The following is a 5000-nucleotide window of genomic DNA, read 5'->3' as shown; positions in this document are numbered from 1 at the left end:
TTTTATCATATAGAGACATATTCACATGTCCAAAAATTCAGCCAAAATCAAGGGCATGAGATCTTTAAAAGGCCCCTGTCTGCACATAATAACAGCTTACGGCCATACCACCCTGAACACGCCTGATCTTGTCCGATCTCGGAAGCTAAGCAGGGTTGGGCCTGGTTAGTACTTGGATGGGAGACCGCCTGGGAATACCAGACGCTGTAAGCTTTTTCATTTTTTTGATCATATGTTTTTTTTTTATCATATAGAGACATATTCACATGTCCAAAAATTTAGCCAGAATCAAGGGCATGACATCTTTAAATGGCCCCTTTCTGCACACAATAATGGCTTACGGCCATACCACCCTGAACAAGCCCGATCTCATCCGATCTCAGAAGCTAAGCAGGGTTGGGCCTGGTTAGTACTTGGATGGGAGACCGCCTGGGAATACCAGGTGCTGTAAGCTTTTTCATTTTGTTTGATCATATGTTTTTTTTTATCATATAGAGACATATTCACATGTCCAAAAATTCAGCCAGAATCAAGGGCATGACATCTTTAAAAGGCCCCTTTCTGCACACAATAATGGCTTACGGCCATACCACCCTGAACAAGCCCGATCTCGTCCGATCTCGGAAGCTAAGCAGGGTCGGGCCTGGTTAGTACTTGGATGGGAGACCGCCTGGGAATACCAGGTGCTGTAAGCTCTATCATTTTTTTTGATCATATGTTTTTTTTATCATATAGAGACATATTCACATGTCCAAAAATTCAGCCAGAATCAAGGGCATGACATCTTTAAAAGGCCCCTCTCTGCACACAATAATGGCTTACGGCCATACCACCCTGAACACGCCTGATCTCGTCCGATCTCGGAAGCAAAGCAGGGTAGGGCCTGGTTAGTACTTGGATGGGAGACAGCCTGGGAATACCAGGTGCTGTTAGTTTTTTCATTTTTTTGATCATATGTTTTTTTTTTATCATATAGAGACATATTCACATGTCCTAAAATTCAGCCAGAATCAAGGGCATGACATCTTTAAAAGGCCCCTGTCTGCACACAATAATGGCTTACGGCCATACCACCCTGAACATGCCTGATCTCGTCCGATCTCGGAAGCTAAGCAGGGTAGGGCCTGGTTAGTACTTGGATGGGAGACCGTCTGAGAATACCAGGTGCTGTAAGTTTTTTCATTTTTTTGATCATATGTTTTTTTTTATCATATAGAGACATATTCACATGTCCAAAAATTCAGCCAGAATCAAGGGCATGACATCTTTAAAAGGCCCCTGTCTGCACACAATAATGGCTTATGGCCATACCACCCTGAACACGCCTGATCTCGTCCGATCTCGGAAGCCAAGCAGGGTAGGGCCTGGTTAGTACTTGGATGGGAGACCGCCTGGGAATACCAGGTGCTGTAAGCTTTTTCATTTTTTTGATCATATGTTTTTTTTTTGTCATATAGAGACATATTCACATGTCCAAAAATTCAGCCAGAATCAAGGGCATGACATCTTTAAAAGGCCCCTTTCTGCACACAATAACAGCTTACGGCCATACCACACTTAACACGCCCGATCTCGTCCGATCTCGGAAACTATGTAGGGTCGTGCCTGGTTAGTACTTGAATGGGAGACCGCCTGGGAATACCAGATGCTGTAAGCGTTTTCTATTTTTTTGATCATATGTTTTTTTTATCATAGAGAGACATATTCACATGTCCACAAATTCAGCCAGAATCAAGGGCATGACATCTTTAAAAGGCCCCTGTCTGCACACAATAATGGCTTACGGCCATACCACCCTGAACACGCCCGATCTCGTCCGATCTCGGAAGCTAAGCAGGGTCGGGCCTGGTTAGTACTTGGATGGGAGACCACCTGGGAATACCAGGTGCTGTAAGCGTTTTCATTTTTTTGATCATATGTTTTTTTTTATCATACAGAGACATATTCACATGTCCAAAAATTCAGCCAGAATCAAGGGCATGACATCTTTAAAAGGCCCCTGTCTGCACACAATAATGGCTTATGGGCATACCACCCTGAACACGCCTGATCTCGTCAGATCTCGGAAGCTAAGCAGGGTAGGGCCTGGTTAGTACTTGGATGGGAGACCGCCTGGGAATACCAGGTGCTGTAAGCTTTTTCATTTTTTTGATCATATGTTTTTTTTTTATCATATAGAGACATATTCACATGTCCAAAAATTCAGCCAGAATCAAGGGCATGACATCTTTAAAAGGCCCCTTTCTGCACACAATAACAGCTTACGGCCATACCACCCTTAACACGCCCGATCTCGTCCGATCTCGGAAACTAAGTAGGGTCGTGCCTGGTTAGTACTTGGATGGGAGACCGCCTGGGAATACCAGACGCTGTAAGCTTTTTCATTTTTTTGATCATATGTTTTTTTTTTATCATATAGAGACATATTCACATGTCCAAAAATTTAACCAGAATCAAGGGCATGACATCTTTAAAAGGCCCCTTTCTGCATACAGTAATGGCTTACGGCCATACCACCCTGAACACGCCCGATCTCGTCCGATCTCGGAAGCTAAGCAGGGTCGGGCCTGGTTAGTACTTGGATGGGAGACCGCCTGGGAATACCAGGTGCTGTAAGCTTTTTCATTTTTTTGATCATATGTTTTTTTTTATCATATAGAGACATATTCACATGTCCAAAAATTCAGCCAGAATCAAGGGCATGACATCTTTAAAAGGCCCCTTTCTGCACACAATAATGGCTTACGGCCAAACCACCCTGAACTTGTCCAATCTTGGAAGCTAAGCAGGGTCAGGCCTGGTTAGTACTTGGATGGGAGACCGCCTGGGAATAACAGACGCTGTAAGCTTTTTTTATTTTTTTGATCATATGTTTTTTTTTTATCATAGAGAGACATATTCACATGTCCAAAAATTCAGCCAGAATTAAGGGCATGACATCTTTAAAAGGCCCCTGTCTGCAGACAATAATGGCTTACGGCCATACCACCCTGAACACGCCCGATCTCGTTCGATCTCAGAAGCTAAGCAGGGTCGGGCCTGGTTAGTACTTGGATGGGAGACCGCCTGGGAATACCAGGTGCTGTAAGCTTTTTCATTTTTTTGATCATGTTTTTTTTTATCATATAGAGACATATTCACATGTCCAAAAATTCAGCCAGAATCAAGGGCATGACATCTTTAAAAGGCCCCTGTCTGCACACAATAATGGCTTACGGCCATACCACCCTGAACACGCCTGATCTCGTCCGATCTTGGAAGCTAAGCAGGGTCGGGCCTGGTTAGTACTTGGATGGGAGACCGCCTGGGAATACCAGGTGCTGTAAGGTTTTTCATTTTTTTTGATCATATGTTTTTTTTTTATCATATAGAGACATATTCACATGTCCAAAAATTCAGCCAGAATCAAGGGCATGATATCTTTAAAAGGCCCCTTTCTGCACACAATAATGCCTTACGTCCATACCACCCTGAACTCGTCCGATCTCAGAAGCAAAGCAGGGTCGGGCCTGGTTAATACTTGGATGGGAGACCGCCTAGGAATACCAGGTGCTGTAAGCTTTTTCATTTTTTTGATCATATGTTTTTTTTTTATCATATAGAGACATATTCACATGTCCAAAAATTCAGCCAGAATCAAGGGCATGATATCTTTAAAAGGCCCCTTTCTGCACACAATAATGCCTTACGTCCATACCACCCTGAACTCGTCCGATCTCAGAAGCAAAGCAGGGTCGGGCCTGGTTAATACTTGGATGGGAGACCGCCTAGGAATACCAGGTGCTGTAAGCTTTTTCATTTTTTTGATCATATGTTTTTTTTTATCATAGAGAGACATATTCACATGTCCAAAAGTTCAGCCAGAATCAAGGGCATGACATCTTTAAAAGGCCCCTTTCTGCACACAATAACAGCTTACAGCCATACGACCCAGAACACGGCCTATCTCGTCTGATCTCGTAAGCTAAGCAGTGTCGGGCCTGGTTAGTACTTGGATGGGAGACCGCCTGGGAATACCAGGTGCTGTAAGGTTTTTCATTTTTTTGATCATATGTTTTTTTTTTATCATATAGAGACATATTCACATGTCCAAAAATTCAGCCAGAATCAAGGGCATGATATCTTTAAAAGGCCCCTTTCTGCACACAATAATGCCTTACGTCCATACCACCCTGAACTCGTCCGATCTCAGAAGCAAAGCAGGGTCGGGCCTGGTTAATACTTGGATGGGAGACCGCCTAGGAATACCAGGTGCTGTAAGCTTTTTCATTTTTTTGATCATATGTTTTTTTTTTATCATATAGAGACATATTCACATGTCCAAAAATTCAGCCAGAATCAAGGGCATGATATCTTTAAAAGGCCCCTTTCTGCACACAATAATGCCTTACGTCCATACCACCCTGAACTCGTCCGATCTCAGAAGCAAAGCAGGGTCGGGCCTGGTTAATACTTGGATGGGAGACCGCCTAGGAATACCAGGTGCTGTAAGCTTTTTCATTTTTTTGATCATATGTTTTTTTTTATCATAGAGAGACATATTCACATGTCCAAAAGTTCAGCCAGAATCAAGGGCATGACATCTTTAAAAGGCCCCTTTCTGCACACAATAACAGCTTACAGCCATACGACCCTGAACACGGCCTATCTCGTCTGATCTCGTAAGCTAAGCAGTGTCGGGCCTGGTTAGTACTTGGATGGGAGACCGCCTGGGAATACCAGGTGATGTAAGCTTTTTCATTTTTCTGATCATATGTTTTTTTTTATCATATAGAGACATATTCACATGTCCAAAAATTCAGCCAGAATCAAGAGCATGACATCTTTAAAATGCCCCTTTCTGCACACAATAATGGCTTACAGCCATACCACCCTGAACACGTCCGATCTCGGAAGCTAAGCAGGGTTCGTGCCTGGTTAGTACTTGGATGGGAGACCGCCTGGGAATACCAGGTGCTGTAAGCTTTTTCATTTTTTTGATCATATGTTTTTTTTTATCA

The 5000-nt window shown here is 43.2% G+C and overlaps 11 non-coding genes and 10 pseudogenes across 11 annotated transcripts; all 21 read left to right on the top strand.

Annotated features, from left to right (window-relative positions):
* Positions 1-94: 94 nt before the first annotated feature.
* LOC132969392 (5S ribosomal RNA) lies at positions 95-213 on the top strand. The gene has a single exon (XR_009671674.1). It is a non-coding gene; the product is annotated as a 5S ribosomal RNA (ribosomal RNA).
* A 122-nt stretch (positions 214-335) lies between these two features.
* LOC132969238 (5S ribosomal RNA) lies at positions 336-454 on the top strand. The gene has a single exon (XR_009671528.1). It is a non-coding gene; the product is annotated as a 5S ribosomal RNA (ribosomal RNA).
* Positions 455-576: 122 nt separating this feature from the next.
* LOC132969184 (5S ribosomal RNA) lies at positions 577-695 on the top strand. Its single transcript, XR_009671476.1, has one exon. It is a non-coding gene; the product is annotated as a 5S ribosomal RNA (ribosomal RNA).
* Positions 696-816: 121 nt separating this feature from the next.
* LOC132969419 (5S ribosomal RNA) lies at positions 817-935 on the top strand. Its single transcript, XR_009671699.1, has one exon. It is a non-coding gene; the product is annotated as a 5S ribosomal RNA (ribosomal RNA).
* A 122-nt stretch (positions 936-1057) lies between these two features.
* Positions 1058-1176, top strand: LOC132969288 (5S ribosomal RNA). Its single transcript, XR_009671576.1, has one exon. It is a non-coding gene; the product is annotated as a 5S ribosomal RNA (ribosomal RNA).
* A 121-nt stretch (positions 1177-1297) lies between these two features.
* Positions 1298-1416, top strand: LOC132969215 (5S ribosomal RNA). The gene has a single exon (XR_009671506.1). It is a non-coding gene; the product is annotated as a 5S ribosomal RNA (ribosomal RNA).
* Positions 1417-1538: 122 nt separating this feature from the next.
* On the top strand, positions 1539-1657 carry LOC132969645 (5S ribosomal RNA; annotated as a pseudogene).
* Positions 1658-1778: 121 nt separating this feature from the next.
* LOC132969401 (5S ribosomal RNA) lies at positions 1779-1897 on the top strand. Its single transcript, XR_009671682.1, has one exon. It is a non-coding gene; the product is annotated as a 5S ribosomal RNA (ribosomal RNA).
* A 121-nt stretch (positions 1898-2018) lies between these two features.
* On the top strand, positions 2019-2137 carry LOC132969292 (5S ribosomal RNA). The gene has a single exon (XR_009671580.1). It is a non-coding gene; the product is annotated as a 5S ribosomal RNA (ribosomal RNA).
* Positions 2138-2259: 122 nt separating this feature from the next.
* LOC132969490 (5S ribosomal RNA) lies at positions 2260-2378 on the top strand (annotated as a pseudogene).
* A 122-nt stretch (positions 2379-2500) lies between these two features.
* On the top strand, positions 2501-2619 carry LOC132969179 (5S ribosomal RNA). Its single transcript, XR_009671471.1, has one exon. It is a non-coding gene; the product is annotated as a 5S ribosomal RNA (ribosomal RNA).
* Positions 2620-2740: 121 nt separating this feature from the next.
* LOC132969155 (5S ribosomal RNA) lies at positions 2741-2849 on the top strand (annotated as a pseudogene).
* A 123-nt stretch (positions 2850-2972) lies between these two features.
* LOC132969206 (5S ribosomal RNA) lies at positions 2973-3091 on the top strand. Its single transcript, XR_009671497.1, has one exon. It is a non-coding gene; the product is annotated as a 5S ribosomal RNA (ribosomal RNA).
* Positions 3092-3210: 119 nt separating this feature from the next.
* Positions 3211-3329, top strand: LOC132969332 (5S ribosomal RNA). Its single transcript, XR_009671617.1, has one exon. It is a non-coding gene; the product is annotated as a 5S ribosomal RNA (ribosomal RNA).
* Positions 3330-3452: 123 nt separating this feature from the next.
* Positions 3453-3561, top strand: LOC132969171 (5S ribosomal RNA; annotated as a pseudogene).
* Positions 3562-3683: 122 nt separating this feature from the next.
* LOC132969170 (5S ribosomal RNA) lies at positions 3684-3792 on the top strand (annotated as a pseudogene).
* Positions 3793-3913: 121 nt separating this feature from the next.
* Positions 3914-4032, top strand: LOC132969680 (5S ribosomal RNA; annotated as a pseudogene).
* Positions 4033-4154: 122 nt separating this feature from the next.
* On the top strand, positions 4155-4263 carry LOC132969169 (5S ribosomal RNA; annotated as a pseudogene).
* A 122-nt stretch (positions 4264-4385) lies between these two features.
* Positions 4386-4494, top strand: LOC132969168 (5S ribosomal RNA; annotated as a pseudogene).
* Positions 4495-4615: 121 nt separating this feature from the next.
* Positions 4616-4734, top strand: LOC132969631 (5S ribosomal RNA; annotated as a pseudogene).
* Positions 4735-4855: 121 nt separating this feature from the next.
* On the top strand, positions 4856-4965 carry LOC132969619 (5S ribosomal RNA; annotated as a pseudogene).
* Positions 4966-5000: the final 35 nt, after the last annotated feature.

The sequence above is a fragment of the Labrus mixtus genome, unplaced genomic scaffold (assembly GCF_963584025.1).
Source record: "Labrus mixtus unplaced genomic scaffold, fLabMix1.1 SCAFFOLD_68, whole genome shotgun sequence".
Classification (NCBI taxonomy): domain Eukaryota; kingdom Metazoa; phylum Chordata; class Actinopteri; order Labriformes; family Labridae; genus Labrus; species Labrus mixtus.
This window is presented reverse-complemented; position numbering and strand designations above follow the sequence as displayed.